Below are 16,557 nucleotides of genomic sequence, written 5' to 3' on the forward strand. Positions count from 1 at the left end.
TCCCCGTTCCGGCGGGCAGCGGAAGTAGTAGCTCCTCCTTGAATCCGGCAGCACGACGGCGTGGTGGCGGTGGCGATGGAGATCTCCGGCGGAGCTTCGCTAAGCGTGCGGGAGAAGAGGAGGAGAGAGGGGCGGCTAGGGTTGGGAGAGGGGGTGGCCGGCCACCTATGGGTGCGGCCAAGCTATGGGCTTGTGGTGGTCAGCCCCCTCTCCTATGCCCCTCATTATATAGGTGGAATCCCCAAGAGTTGTAGTCCAAGTCTTCGAATAAGACCCCAACACCAAAACTTCCCAAAGGTGGGAAACCTACTCAAGGAGGGAGTCCTACCCAAGGTGGGACTCCCACCTTTTCCTTAGGTGGGGTGGCCGGCCACCTCTAGGTGGAGCCCACCTGGGACTCCTCCTTTAGGGTTTGGCTGGCCAAGCTTGTGGAGTCCTTCGGGACTCCACCTTCCATAGTGCGTTTCTTCCGGACTTTTCTAGAACCTTCTAGAACCTGCCATAAATGCACCGGATCATTTCCAAACTTGGAATATGACTTCCTATATATGAATCTTATTCTCCGGACCATTCCGGAACTCCTCGTGATGTCCGGGATCTCATCCGGGACTCCGAACAAATATTCGAACTCCATTCCATATTCAAGTTCTACCATTTCAACATCCAACTTTAAGTGTGTCACCCTACGGTTCGTGAACTATGCGGACATGGTTGAGTACTCACTCCGACCAATAACCAATAGCGGGATCTGGAGATCCATAATGGCTCCCACATATTCAACGATGACTTTAGTGATCGAATGAACCATTCACATACAATACCAATTCCCTTTGTCACGCGATATTTTACTTGTCCGAGGTTTGATCTTCGGTATCACTCTATACCTTGTTCAACCTCGTCTCTGACAAGTACTCTTTACTCGTACCGTGGTATGTGGTCTCTTATGAACTCATTCATATGCTTGCAAGACTTTAGACGACATTCCACCGAGAGGGCCCAGAGTATATCTATCCGTCATCGGGATGGACAAATCCCACTATTGATCCATATGCCTCAACTCATACTTTCCGGATACTTAATCCCACCTTTATAGCCACCCATTTACGCGAGTGGTGTTTGGTGTAATCAAAGTACCTTTCCGGTATAAGTGATTTACATGATCTCATGGTCATAAGGACTAGGTAACTATGTATTGAAAGCTTATAGCAAATAACTTAATGACGAGATCTTATGCTACGCTTAATTGGGTGTGTCCATTACATCATTCATATAATGACATAACCTTGTTATTAATAACATCCAATGTTCATGATTATGAAACTAATCATCCATTAATCAACAAGCTAGTTAAGAGGCATACTAGGGACTCTTTGTTGTTTACATATCACACATGTACTAATGTTTCGGTTAATACAATTATAGCATGATATATAAACATTTATCATAAACATAAAGATATAAATAATAACCACTTTATTATTGCCTCTAGGGCATATCTCCTTCAGACAACTAACACGGACTAACGCTGTTTTCAGCAGAAGCTGTTACGGCGTCTCGTTTTTGTGCGAAATCCAACTTTCGGGAAAATCCTCGGAATTTATACGAAAGGTCCTATTTTTCCAGAAGACTCACGGAGCCAGAAGGGCAAGTCAGGTGGAGGCCCGAGGGCCCCACACCCTAGGGCGGCGCGACCCAGGAGGGGGGCGCACGGCCCTAGCGTGTGGCCCCCTCGGCCGGCCTCCGACGTCCTCCTTCGGACTACTTATCGCCTTCGACCTAAAAACGCACGGGGAGAAGTCGAAGTCGCCAGAAACCCTCCAGAACGCCGCCACATCGCGAAACTCCGTCTCGGGAGCCAGAAGTCTCCGTTCTGGCACTCCGCCGGGACGGGGAATTGGAGGAGATCATCGCCATCATCACCACCGACGCCTCTCCATCGACCAGCCATGTTTCCCCCATCCATGTGTGAGTAATTCCCCCGTTCGTAGGCTGAAGGGGATGGTAGGGATTGGATGAGATTGGTCATGTAATAGTGTAAGATTGTTAGGGCATAGTGCCTAGTGTCCGTAATTGGTACTTTGATGATATTGTTGCAACTTGTTATGCTTAATGCTTGTCACTAGGGCCCGACTGCCATGATCTCAGATCTGAACATGTTATTATTTCATCATGATATTTATTGTTTATGGTATTACCTGCAAGTTGTATACACATGTCGCTGTCCGGAACCAATGGCCCCGAAGTGACAGAAATCGGGACAACCGGAGGGGATGGTAGTGATGTGAGGATCACATGTGTTCATGGAGTGTTAATGCTTTGCTCCGGTACTCTATTAAAAGGAGTACCTTAATATCCAAGTAGATTCCCTTGAGGCCCTGCTGCCACCGGCTGGTAGGACAAAAGATGTTGTGCAAGTTTCTCATTGCGAGCACGTACGACTATAATTGGAACACATGCCTATTGATTGCTTTGTACTTAGACACCGTTTTATTATTATCCGCAAATGCCCCGCTTGATTGTTACATGAGTTTCTCTCATCCATGCAACGCCCGTTATCCGTCCCCGTGCCTACGATATTTTAATCCTGCTGTTTACTATAATCACTACTGCTGTCTCTCGTTACTCTGCTGCTGTTATTTCACTATCGCTATCTGCTATAAAACTGTTACTACCGATAAACTCTTGCGAGCAAGTCTGTTTCCAGTGCAGCTGAATTGACAACTCCGATGTTAAGGCTTTCAAGTATTCTTTGTCTCCCTTGTGTCGAATCAATAAATTGGGTTTTACTACCCGCGAAGACTGCTGCGATCCCCTATACTTGTGGGTTATCAAGGGTCAAGCAAGGATGGCAACCAAAGTGCAGGAGGCGGAAAACAAGAGGGCTTCCAAGGCCCGGAACCACGAAGGCGAGAGGGGTCAGTGGTGGCCTTGTGAAACCACCGATGCGGAGCTGAGGGAGCTCCAGAACGAGGGCATGATCTCCTCTCATTGGAGTTTCATGCGCGACTCCGACGTCCCCAAGCCTGATGCGGACGAAAGAGTCATGACCAAAGCTTGGGTCGAACGCGGCTTATCGCTTCCCCCTTCGGAATTATTTCTCTCTATACTCAACACATATGGGCTTCAGCCCCACAACATCTGCCCAAACTCATATCTCCTTATTTCCAACTTCGCAACCCTCTGCGAAGGGCATCTCGGAATCCGGCCAGATGTCCGGTTATGGCAGTTTTTCTTCCGGGTGAAGAAGGAAACAAAAGACAAGGCCATGGTGAACTGTGGGAGTATGACTTTTATGCTCCGACTTGGCCGCATGTATCCGCCTCATGACTCCCACGAATCCGTCCGGTACTGGAACACCGGATGGTTTTATGAGAAGAACATCCCAGTTCCGGCCGTCCACGAAGGACTGCCCAAATTCAACAACATGCCTCCGGAAGAACTGGCGAGCTGGAGCTTCATCCCCTCGCTCTCTCTAACTCCGACATTGGAGAAAGCTGCTCGGAGAATTTTCTGGTTGGTCCACGATGGGCTAACCGGAGCTCTGCTTACCCTTAGCTGGTTTTCTCGGAGGATCCAACCTCTGCGATTCAACGCACTCTTGATGTGCGCGTACACCGGGGCGGACGATCCTCTCCGGGTAACGCGCCATGATCTCCCTGCTGATTCTCTCAAGAGGAGAATCAAGACACTTGTGAAGATAGGCCGGGGCCAACCGGTCCCGGAACTGATTAAAGACATCAACACGAATGACCAGTGTCCTCCGGTAAGCTCTTTGTTCCTTTGCTATTCTTCAACTTCTTGTATCTTTTTGAAGTGTTCTAACTTACTCTTGAATCCTCCTCTCAGCTCGATACTTTGGTGGAGGAAGATTTCCGCAACATACTTCGAGTCCCCATCAGCGGCGATGCGGCGGAGGAGGATCCGGCGGACGACGACGAGGAAGAAGAGCACGCGCCCCGCAAGGCTGCTCCTCGACCCTCAAAGCGTCCCTGCGCCAAAGCTTCCGGCTCCGAAGCCGGAGCTAGCGGCGAGGCCTCCGCCAAGAAGCCCAAGGTCACGAAGCCACTTCCGCTTAACTCCAAGAAGGCGGAGCGCGAACGTATCAAGCTGCTAGCAACAGCCGGAAAGCGATCGCGCCCCAACATTCCCGGCGCTACCACCACGTAAGTTTCCGAGCACGGTGCGTCTTTTGTTTTTTGATAAACTTGTTGCTTATCTATTTCCTTTTACCTGTTTGCAGGAATCCGAGTACCACCACCGCGCCGACCAATGTCCAAGAGCCCATCACTAAGTATATGAAAAAGTCTCCGGCTATTGGTCCCGCGACGCTAGTTCCGCCAAGCACCTCCCATACTGCTCCCCAGCCCTCTCCTCCTCAAGCAGAGCAATCTCCTCCTCCAGCCACCAAAACTCCACCGGAGATAATTCCGGTTAGCAGCGAAAAGGTGGGCGAGGAGAACTCCGGGGCCAAAGGCCCTATCCCTGAAGAAGCTGAAGTTGAGAGCCGAGAGGAGGCGGAAGTCAACTCTACGGGAAAGGCTGAAGCTGCGGCCAGCGATATCGTCATTTTTCCGAAGAACTTCGGAGATCCGGCTGATCTCACCTCCACTCCCAAAGCCTATGCAACAAAGTTTTTTAACAAGCTCACCGAGGCGGAAAAGTGGGATCTTGAACAAGACCTGCTCAACGCCATGATGAGCAATGCCTGGGGAAAGCCTGATACCGAATCTTCGGAAATTCAGGACTTCAAGAAGGGAGTTGGCCAATTTCTCGACAAGCTCCTCTGCAAGCAAAAGGTACTCCCCAGTAGCCCCCAAGTATATAGGCGGAAACTAGTTAATATTTAGCACCTAAATACTTAGAAGAAACTTTAACTGAAGAGAAAAAATTAAAAAGCCGTAGTAGCCCCCAAGCATTATGGCGGAAAAAAGCTTTTGGCACAATGCTTCCGAAGGAGTTTACTTGTATTGAATCCGGAATTTACTCCTGCTCTGTTATACTTTCAGGAACAACAGGCTCTGCGTTATGAGCTTCATAAGAATATTGCCCTGCAGCGCCGCGTTACCTTGAGCCAGGCGGAGCAACTTAAAAATGTTAAGCAAGAAAACACAGATCTGAAGAAGCAACTGGCAGACGCTCAAGGTCGGGTTCCGCCTTAATTGTCAATAACTCATGATCCGAGTCCCGAACTAATCTTGATGAATCTTGTACAGGCGCATCTTCCTCCCTTGCCGCTGCATCCTCCGAGCTGGAAACTCTGCGCTCCGCCCGAAAAGATCTAGAAACGAAGCTCGCAGAGGCGGAGAAAAAGCTGGCGGATAAGAGCTCCGAACTCATCCAGAAAACTGGTGAGTTTGAAATGAAGAGAAAAGCTGATAGCGAGACTATCCAAAGGCAACAGAAGGAGCTCAATGGACTCCGGAGGTATATGGAGACCACGGAACAGCACTGGGATCTGCTCAACGAGGATATCCGGGGTACGAATCCGGAGATTGTTTTGACGACTTATGCATTTTACGAAATCTGTATGTTGATATCTTGTTTATTTTGTGCAGAGCCTCTCGGGTATCACGAGAAACGTCGGAACCTATTCCCTCGGGATGACTTGCTTCAACTGGCCGGAGATGACTGCAATGACCTCATCTCAGCGTGTCGGAAGATTTGTCACAACTTATCCATCAAGAAGAGCCGAACCTACGAAGTTCGAAAGCTTATCAAGAGGATGGACATTCTTCCGGAGCTGGTGGTGGATCTGCAGGAATCGTCAGCTCGAGGTGCTGCCGCCATGTCCTTGGCTATGTGCCTTGCACATAACCCGGATCTTGATGTTGACAGGGTAACCACCGGCGTTCCTCAGGATGCGGATGTAAGCGCGCTACTAGACGCAGTCAGTGGCTACGACACCCGTATTGCCCGGAGAATCTGCCATGATGAATTTTATGACAAGGTCGTTCTTCGTGCCGACGAACCCCTTGAAGCAGAGCTCCACAAGAAGCGCGAGGCGGAAGCCCAACCAGCTCAATCCGGAAGCCAATACACATGGACCAGTTTCAAGGACAAAGGTGGCGCCTCGTCTCCGGCTGAGGATGATGAAAAGAATGATGATGATGTTTCCTCTCCGGCCAAGGGCAAAGAGGAAGAAGATCCCAAGGGTGACGACAAGGGCGAGGCTTCTCCGGCTGAGGAGAAGTAAAAACTTATTTCCTGCAGGAAGAAAGACAATGCATCATTTTGGCCCCTAGAGGGTTTGTAATATTTAGCTAGGGACGAAACACGTATGCATGGGCGGAAAAACTTATCCTGCTATCCGTTTTATATTTGCATGTTTTGTTTCTTGAAAGCAAGTGCTGGTTTTATGTTTTCCGGCTTGCTCATTTGACCTTCCACGAGCCGCAGGACCGTTAACCGGAGATGCTCGCCAGCGGCGACGAAGCCCAATGGCGTTCCGTCAATAACCGCGGAAACAAGCCCCCAGCGTAGGTGCCGGAAGTCGCTACCAGGAATCCATGAGTTCGCAACGAAAAGCATTTCCGCCGTAAAACTTAAGCTCACGTCCTAAAGGACGATTTTGAAAAAATCACAACTTTCATACACGCCTAGGCGGAAAGATCCAGCTCTGCGGTTTTAGTCGGAAAACGTACACGATCCAAAAATGAACAAGTAAAGGAGGTAAAAGACTCAAAGAGTGAACCAGATGATTTATTTCATTGATCATGTATCGTAAATATTACAAGGTATGTAATGCAAATTTGCTAAGTGTGGAAAGGACGTAGCTATATTCCAGGGACGGTCTGTTTCATCGTATATGTCATCCGGATCCTCTCGCTTGCGTTTCCGGTACCAATTAGCAGGTATGTCCTTTAGCTCCCGGAAATCAACGAGGTAGTAAGATCCATTGTGGAGCACTTTGCTGATGACAAAAGGTCATTCCCATGGAGATTGCAACTTGTGGTCTTTCACCTGACGAAGGCGGAGAACTAGGTCTCCGGACATGAACGAGCGATTCCGAACTCGACGGCTATGATAGCGTCGGAGCTTCTGCTGGTAGATGGTGGAGCGTTGGTCAGCTAAATTCCGAGCTTCTTCGATCAGGTCCACAGAAAGCTGTCGAGCCTCGTCAGTAGTATCTTCGTCGTAGGCGGAGACTCGCGGTGAATCGTGGATGATGTCGGGGGGAGCACGGCTTCGGATCCGTAGACCAGAAAGAACGGAGTAAATCCGGTTGACCTGTTTGGGGTAGTCCTTAAACTCCACAGAACAGAGTCTAACTCCTCAGCCCAAGCTCCAGCTGCGCGTCGCATCGGTTCTTCAAGGCGTGGTTTGATTCCGGATAATATGAGGCCGTTGGCTCTTTCGACCTGACCATTGGATTGTGGGTCAGCCACAGATGCGAGGTCAAGCCGGATCCCTACGTCATGGACTCATGGCAATAATCCTTCAATTCTCCTTGTGCGAAGTTCGTGCCATTGTCTGTGATTATGCTGTGTGGGATGCCGAATCTCGTCACGAGGCTGCAAACAAATTTTAGTGCCGTGGCACCATCGGCTTTTCTCACTGGCTTTGCCTCGATCCATTTGCTGAACTTGTCAACATCAACCAGGAGGTACTCAAAATCGCCAGGAGATGATTTCTTTAACTTTCCTACCATATCGAGCCCCCAGACCGCAAACGGCCAGGTGATAGGTATGGTCTTCAGCTCTTGGGCTGGAACATTTGGTTGAGTAGCATAGTACTGACAACCTCGGCAAGTTTTTACTAGTTTATCGATGTCTTCTTTAGCTGTGAGCCAGTAAAATCCGAGCCGAAAGGCTTTGGCAACGAGAGACCTGGGGGCGGCGTGATGCCCGCAATCCCCTGCGTGGATCTCCCTGAGGATTTCAATGCCGTCTTGATTGGAGACGCATTTGAGAAATACCCCTGTTGCACTTCGTTTGTAGAGCTGTCGTCAACTATTGTGTAGGATCTAGCTCGCCTTGTGATCTGTCGTGCGAGGACCTCGTCCTCCGGCAACGTTCGATCAATGAGGTAATCCAGGAATGGCTGTGTCCAGGCCGGAATGATAGCCATCACTTCTCTAGCCGGAGATACTGCCAGATCCGGATTTTCCGGGTTAGCGCCCTTGACTGAGGGTATCCGTAAGTGCTCCAGGAAAACTCCAGGCGGAATTGGTTTCCTGCTGGATCCGAGCTTGGATAGCATGTCTGCCGCTGTGTTATCGTCTCGCCTGACGTACTTGACTTCGTATCCGAGGAAGCAATTGGCGATCTCGTCAACTTCGTCTCTATAGGCCGCCATGACGGAGTTTCTGGCGTTCCAGGTTCCGGCTACTTGTTGTGCCACCAGTGTCGGAATCTCCACAAGCATATGATGTGCTTGATCCCAATTTCCTTAGCGATGGGCGGACCGTGTAGTAGAGCCTCGTATTCCGCCATGTTATTTGTAGCTTCGAAGTGAATCTGCAAAGCACGCATCGCATTTCTTCTCCGGTGGGGGACTTCAGGGGTGACTCCGGCTCCTGAGCCATGATGCTGCTTGGATCCATCGAAATGCATGACACATGTTTCTGGTTCCGGCTCCAGATTTGCATCCGGAGCCTCTGTCCAATCTGCGACGAAATCTGCCAAGACCTGGGATTTGACCGCAGTCCTGGCTTTGTAATTGATGTCGAAGGCAGATAATTCAATGCCCCATTTTGCTGTGCGTCCTGTTGCGTCAGCGTTGTTGAGAATCGTCGACAGTGGAGCCTTGCTCACGACTGTTACCGGGTGCTCTTGGAAGTAGTGTCTCAGCCTTCCTCGCCGCCTAGGAACACGCCATAGGCTAACTTCGAAAGTGAGGGTATCGTTGCTTGGATTCCGTCAGTACCTCGCTAATGTAATAGACTGGTCTTTGGACTCCGTACTCATGACCTTCTTCCTTTCGCTCCACCACGATGACGAGACTGATGACTCTGTTGGTAGCTGCCAAGTAAAGGATCATAGGCTCTGACTCTTCTAGAGCTGCTAGGATAGGTGGAGAGGTGAGTATTTCCTTCAATCCCTGAAGTGATGCGTCTGCTGCGTCGTCCATGACAAATTTGTCTGTTTTCTTCAGCAGTTTGTACAAAGGTAGCACCTTCTCGGCAAGACGGCTAACGAACCTACTGATTGCCGCGACACAGCCAGTTAGTCGTTGCACATCTTTGAGACAAGTTGGCCTTTTGATACACATGATTGCCTTGATTTTTTTCGGGTTAACCTCAATGCCTCTGTGAGAGACGATGAAGCCAAGGAGTTTTCCGGCTGGAACGCCAAAAACGCACTTCAGCGGATTTAACATCATCTTGTACCGACGGAGATTCTCAAAGGTTTCTGTGAGGTCGCTGATCAAGTCGGATCCTTTCCGGGTCATGACCGCGATGTCGTCGACGTAAGCGTGTACGTTCCGGCCAATTTGGTCCTCCAGGCACCGCTGCATCGTACGTTGGTAGGTGGCACCTGCATTTTGCAAACCAAAGGGCATGGTGACATAGCAGTAAGTGCCGAAAGGGGTGATGAACGAGGTCGCCTTTTGGTCGGACTTCTTCATCCGGATCTGATGATACCCGGAATATGCGTCAAGAAAACACAGAAGTTCCGCCCCTGCCGTCGAATCAATGACTTGGTCAATGCGTGGCAAGGGGAACGGATCCTTCGGACAATGCTTATTCAAGCCGGAGTGATCGATGCACATTCTTAGTATTTCAGTGTTCTTTTTGGGTACAAGGACGGGATTTGCGACCCAATCAGTATGGATAACTTCTACTACAAAACCTGCCTCTAGTAACTTTGCTAGTTCCATTCCTATGGCGCGGCGCTTCTTATCTCCAAAGCATCGCATAGCTTGCTTCACCGGTTTAGCCCCCGGATTTATGTTGAGGTAGTGCTCGGCGAGTTCCCTCGGTACTCCGGACATGTTAGAAGGTTGCCATGCGAAGATATCTAAGTTAGCGCAGAGGAACTCGACGAGCGCGTCTTTCTATTTGGGGTCCATGTTGGCTCCGACTGAAACCTGCTTGGAGCCGTCGCCGATGATGAGGTCGCTCTTCTTGGTTTCTATCGCGGCCTTGAAGGAAGTCTTATGTTCGGAGATCTGCTTCTTGGTGGTCTGCATCTCAGTCGGATCCACCGCGGCTCTGTAGCCTTGCAGCTCCTCTCCAGATATCACAGACTCTGCGAAGGCGGCTTCGCCTAACTCGCACTCATGAGCCTTCTTGTAGCCTCCGGATACGGTAATCATACCCTTTGGACCCGGAATCTTGAGCTTGTTGTAGTTGTAGCACGCTCTTGCGTGAAACCTTTGGTAGGTGGGCCTGCCGAAAATGACGTGGTAGGAGCTCTTGAAGGGCACGACCTCAAACGTGATCATCTCTTCGCGAAAGTTATTGGCATCGCCGAAGGCCACGGGAAGTCTGATGCTGCCCAAGGAATTTGCCTTTTTACCCGGAACTACACCATGAAATTCAGTGGTGCTGTGTTTGAGCTGTTCCTTGGTAAGGTTCATCCGCTCCAGGGTTTCCAGGTACATGATGTTCAGGCTGGCTCCGCCGTCCATGAGGCACTTGGAGAAGTCATACCCGTCGATGAGGGGACTTACAACCAAGGCATAGCACTCTTTCGGAATGATAGTAGGATGATCCTTCCTATCGAACGTACACGGAGTTTCCGACCACCTAACATATCGCGCGCAGCACGGGAACTGTGGCGTTCAGGATCCGGAGAGCTGATTTACTTGCACGGACTGTTGGGGTTCCGAGGAAGGTGTGGTACGCACCAGCGCTCTTTTTGTCGAAGGGGTTAGGTTTAGCTGCGGATCCGACTTTGGGGTCCGGCGAAGCGTCATCCTCGTCCATCGCCTCGGAACTGTCTTCCTCCTTGTCCTTGTTCTTTCCCTTGCCTCCTTTGCCGCGTGGGCGGTGCTTCCGGGCTCTCTTGTATCCTGCTTCCGGGTCAGATTTGAGATCATTGACCCACTTGCAGTTGCGGTTGGTGTGAGTGGACTTTCCTGTAGCCGGATCCAGATGGGCCAGGCAAGGCATGTCTCTGTACTCTTCATAAGTTTGGGGGGCGCGGGTTCCGGCAGCGGTGACCTCATCGCCGCGCTGCTGGCCCCTTCCAGCTCCGCCTTCGCGGCCTCTTCCGCCTCCTTGGCCTCCGCGCTCTAAGGCCATGGCGATCAAGTCGGATCTGCCACTCCTTTGGTCATCAGGGGGATTTTGCCGCTTGGTGCCGCTGCTGCTACCGTTATCACGGTTCTTCTTTTGCTGATGCAGGGGAATTGATGTAGCTGCTAGATCTCCGCCTGCGTCGTCATCGGCGGCAGTATGATCGCTGGCGATGGTGATCATGTCATCCAAAGTCAGTTTGTTTGCATTGACCAAGCAGGTTAGCTTGTGCCGCAGCAGTCCTCCTCTCTGCAAACCACCAATAAAGGCGTGCATTGTTGTGCGGTTATCAACGTTCTCGCACTCGTTCCTGGTTTGCAACCATCAGGTGAGGAAGCTCCTTGATGTTTCACCCTTCTTCTGGATACATGCCTGTAGGTCGCTTGTCGTGGCAGGTCTTTTGTAGGTGCCCCTGAAGTGCTTCTCGAAGGCATTCTTCGGGTCAAACCAGCAAAAGATGGAGTTCTTCTCGAGGTCACCGAGCCGGATCCGGGCTGGACCTACAAGGTACAACCGGAGCATGCGGCGAGCGATGTTAGGGTTTCCACCGGCGAAGGTTACTGCATTGTAGTAATCCTCTATCCAGGTGTCCGGCCTTTCGGTGCCATCATAATGCTTCAGGTTTCCGGGTAGCTTGAGGTTCATCCTTGGCTTTGCTTCCTCTCGAATCATCCTGCCAAAGCACTTTGGGCCGATGTAATCAGTTTTGTACTCATTGAGGCGTTCTCGGGCGTCGCGTGGGTCGCCGTCCGGGGTTTTTGAGCGGGAGCGAGATCTCCGGCCACCGCCTCCGCCTACCCCTCCTCGGATTTTTTGCTTCCGCCCTCGGATTCCCGGCGGTCTTCCCGTGGCTCGCTCCGGCTCCGGTGGCTACCTTCACCTTGGTGATAGTCTCCTCCGTCGTTCTGGCTTCGGCGGGGTTCCAGCTCACGTTCCGCGTTCCGGCTCCTCCTGGGCTCAGGCTCGCGATCGTTGTTCCGGCTCCTTCTGGGCTCAGGCTCACGATCGTTGTTCTGGTTCCGACGTGGTCCCGGCGTACGCTCCCTGGTTCTCGGTGGCGGCATGTTGTCGCGGATGTTGATTCCACCGGCCCCATGGGGCCTGGTGTTTCCGGCTGGACTGCGGCGGCGAGGTGGCGGGGGACGCGGGTACCCGTTAGGCGGAGGTGACGGGTTCCGGTATTTGTTCCTACCAGCGTACATTGCATCCTTTCCCTTCTTCGGATCTGACGGAGGCGTCTTTGATGGTACGGGGATCGGATTTGGGTGCTCCCTTGTTTTTCTTCTGCGCTCCGAGGATCCAGTACGCGATTCATCATCGGGATGGCGATTGACGTGGGCATCCTTCTGCGCGGTAGATACATAGTGATCCGGATTGGATTCCAACCTGCGCGAAGTATCTGCCTTACTCTGCCGCTTCATTGCTGAGGCAACGAGCGTACGAACGTAGTCGATGTCAATCTCCTCGTCCTTCTTTTTCAAGATCTCCGCAGACTTTTTCATGTTATCCTTCGGAGTTGTGAATGGCTGTTGCTCAGTGGGGGTCGCGAAGGTGATCTTGCGAGGGGGTATAGCTTCCCGCCTGATTTGATCGACCTCCTGCTGAAGCTCGGTGACCTTGTCTTTCTAGTGCTGTTGGAGCTCCTTGACTTTTACCAGTTGTTTTTCAACCTCAAGCTCTCGCTGGTGGAAATTTTCCACGAAGTGCGCGGCTTCTTTCCTTTCATCCAGCATTGCTGCTGCGGTTCTAGCGATTTTCTGGGCTGTTGCCAGCATCTCCTGCCCCTTGGCCTCTAGAGCCTCCGGATCTGCAGCTTCCTCAGGAGTTATGGGTTTGTTAAGGATCGCCGAGTGTGCGATTGCGTCCATGCCTGCCTGTTCAACCAGTTCTTCTGGGGACAGGATTTCCTTACGCGGTCGTTCCCGCGATAGCGGAGATCCTGCATAGGATGGCTGTGGGTCGGAAGCGGTGTGCTCATCTGCCGATTCCTGCTGATCCAGCGCTGCTAAGGTTGCGAGAACCTGCTTAGGCTGGGCGGAATCTACCTCGATTTGCTCACCACCTCCGAGTTCCTTCAACTTGCGATCGTAATCTTCAGTGTCCATGGAGGAGGTATCATGGGAGGTTGGGCTGAGGTTGCCCAGGATCGATTCTTCACCCGGGGCGTCGCTTTCTCCGACAGCCTCCTGCTGATCCGGAGCGTCGCCGTTTTCCGGTGCCTCAACCTGCACGAGCCAGCTTTGGCTTCTTGAGGGGCGGCTTCTGCGGTATGGGCTATGAAGTGCACGAAGTGACACCTTTGCTTCTCTAACACCTGGGAGACCCAAGCGGATCTGCATTGGTCCTCCACCTTTATTTCCTGCTCAGGGGCGGATTGGGTGGGCTTTGATATTTCCAGATCTAAGGCGGAATCTTCCTTAGGAAGTTCCTGCGACTCAGATCGGATCTTCGCGACTGCGTCCTGCTCAGCAGCGGTCGCGTCAGCGTTACTTACCAGTGCGTTTCCGTTGGAATCGACGGTCTCGCCGATGAAGATGTGTATCCCGCCGATCGGGATGATGGAGAGCTTGACGGGGTTTGTCTTAGCCGGAATCCAGCACTCGTCCTCAGGGACGATCGGGAAGTTTCCGGCATACTTGACGCGCCCCACGGCGATGGTGTCGCCGATGCCTCTGAAGGTAGAACCCTCCCGGTTCCGGCCTCCAGACGCCGCTGGCCCCACGGTGGGCGCCAATTGTCGTTGCCTATTCGACGGTACTCCAGAGGAGGGATCCTCATGGAGGGAAGAAGAAGTAGGGGCCATCGGGCGGAGAGTCCTCAGGACGGTGGTACGCGGTTTACCCAGCTTCGGAACACCTGCACGATGGCATGACCTACTGCTGCTTGTCTGGAATTATCTGGGCGCTTTCGCGTTGTTACAATGAGTTGTGGTTGTGCCTCTAGGGCTCCCGGGATCCGGCTTATAAAGGCGCACGGATCTAGGGTTTACATGGAGAGTCCTAGTCGGAATACAAGTTGCCTAACTACGGTACAATATCTTGCCGTGTACGTCAAGGATCCGCCTTCCCTCAGGGCCGTGCTGGATCCGGATACTTCATGCGCCTTCACGGATCCGGCCTCCTTCGTAGGTCGGTTGGGATCCGGCCTCCTTCGTAGGTCGGTTGGGATCCGGCTTCCTGTTCCTGGGCTGGACTTCATCCTTCATGATCTACAGCAACTGGGCCGCCCGATGGGCCACATGCCACATCACTGTCTATGGGCCACCCGGGCTTGCCGGATCTAGGTACTGCCGTTGATATACCCATAAAGTATACCCACAACATGCACCATAACAAATGTGCTCAGACTTTGAATGAGTATTTCAGACTATCCTTGACCAGAGATCAATGTAGCAACCACCTTAAGAAGTGGAGAAAGATCTGGGGAAGGATAGTCCACTTGAAGAATTTAAGTGGGGCTCTATGGGATGAGAATACAAGCACCATTAGGCTCAGCGAGGAACACTATGCAGGCCATTGCAATGTAAGATTGTTATATGAGCACTTGCAGTTTTTTTTGTCTAATTAATGATAACTACTTTCACATTTTTCTCTACTCAATTGGACATTTTTTGTAGGCCTTCAAAGCTAATGCACCTTACTTGAATACCCCAATTGAACACTATCGTGCCATGGAAACCATCTTTGGATCCACTACAGCAACAAGGAAATATGCCAAGTCCGGGAATGACACACTATCTATTGATCTTGATGAAGATGAAAGTGAGGTGAACGTGTCGCCAAATGTTGTCGATCTACCTCTAAAGTACCACCAAAGAAGGCTAAGGTTGTGAAAATGAACATGATCCACTAGTGACCACTCTCAAAGATGGGTTCAAAATGGTGGTTGATGCTCTTTTCAAGTCTGGTGGATATGATGATGCCATACCAAATGACTTGTGGGATGCTTTGGCTGCAATCAATGGATTCGATGAAGGGCATATTTCTCACTACTATGCTCATCTTGTTGACAATCCGAAGACGGCAAAAGCATTCATGACCCTTAAAGTCGAGAACAAGTTTGTTTGGGTGAGCCGATATGTGGAGAAGAACTTTGGAGTGCTCTATAATGTGCAGTAATTGTATGGGCTACTATGCTATGAACTGAAACGTTCTTTTGGATGGCTTGTATGTTGTTTTCTACACAATTTGGAATGATCTTTCATGTACTGTGACTATTAGTATGCTTGTATGGTTGAAATCTGTTCTATCGTTGATGCTATATATTTTCCTATTGTGGTTATTTAATTGCACTGCTTATTGTTGAAAATACAAACGAAATGATGCCGGAATTTTTATTGTATGTTGTTGCAAATAATAACAAGTCACAAACGTGGAGGTAATCTCACCTAGCATAGCAAGGAGGTGAGCTTAATCAAATACTAGCCATTCCATTTCAGTTTTTTGATCTCAACCGAACACAAAACGGAACCGTTCCATTACAATTTTTTGGTCTCAACTGAACACAAGAATGGAACCAACACATTCTAGTGGACTGGAACCATGACATTTTGTTCCACTTTGTTCCCGAACCGAACGCACTCTAAAGCCTCTATGATCATTTAGTTTTTTGACTTGTAATATCACTTTATGCTTTGATTAATAATGTTTTGTCACTATGCATGATTATGGCCATTATTGCTCTCTTAGTTGGTCGCTCCCAGTCTTTTGCTAGCCTTCGCCTATACTGAGTATGAGCTCTACTCGTGCATCCAACCACCTAAAACCAAAGTTTGCCAATTGTGTACACCATACATACCTATATGTGGTATTTCACCGCCACTCCAAACTGAATTGCTTGTGTGCTACCTTTAAACCTTCAAACCTTATTACTTATTTTGTGTTTTGTTCTTTAGCTCATGAGGAAGTATTGAATGGTTTATTTTATTTTCATGACTTCATTTCGTGACTAGCATGAATAATGTGCTAAGTCCTTAATATTGCAAAAAGAGCAAGGCAACTGGGTGCCCAGCCCAAACAAAATATAAAATAAACAAATAAAGCTCCACACATTATGTACTGGAGAGATCCTAAATAATGGTGTGCAATGGAGAACTACATGGGAGCCGCTCTTGAGGTTACTATATGAAAGGATGATAGATCATTTGATGCCATTCGTTGATATAGACATACATACCTCTCAAAATGTATTTTTAACACTCCTATTGCATTCAAAATAAAAAGCTCTAGCACATGAGTAGTCTTGCTTCCCTCTGTGCAGGGCCTTTGTTTTACTTTTATGTTGAGTCTTCATCTTCTTGCTTTATGCACCAATTAAGAAAGCATAGTTTTCATTCTGAGTATAATGTGCACAGTCCCAAAATTTATTACTGATTG

At 50.1% G+C, this 16,557-nt stretch overlaps 1 pseudogene; it reads left to right on the plus strand.

Moving 5' to 3' along the window:
• LOC124648603 overlaps window positions 1-15,300 on the plus strand; it is a 20,016-nt pseudogene extending 4,716 nt beyond the window's left edge.
• The last annotated feature ends 1,257 nt before the right edge of the window (window positions 15,301-16,557 follow it).

This window comes from Lolium rigidum, chromosome 4 (assembly GCF_022539505.1).
Source record: "Lolium rigidum isolate FL_2022 chromosome 4, APGP_CSIRO_Lrig_0.1, whole genome shotgun sequence".
Lineage (NCBI taxonomy): Eukaryota > Viridiplantae > Streptophyta > Magnoliopsida > Poales > Poaceae > Lolium > Lolium rigidum.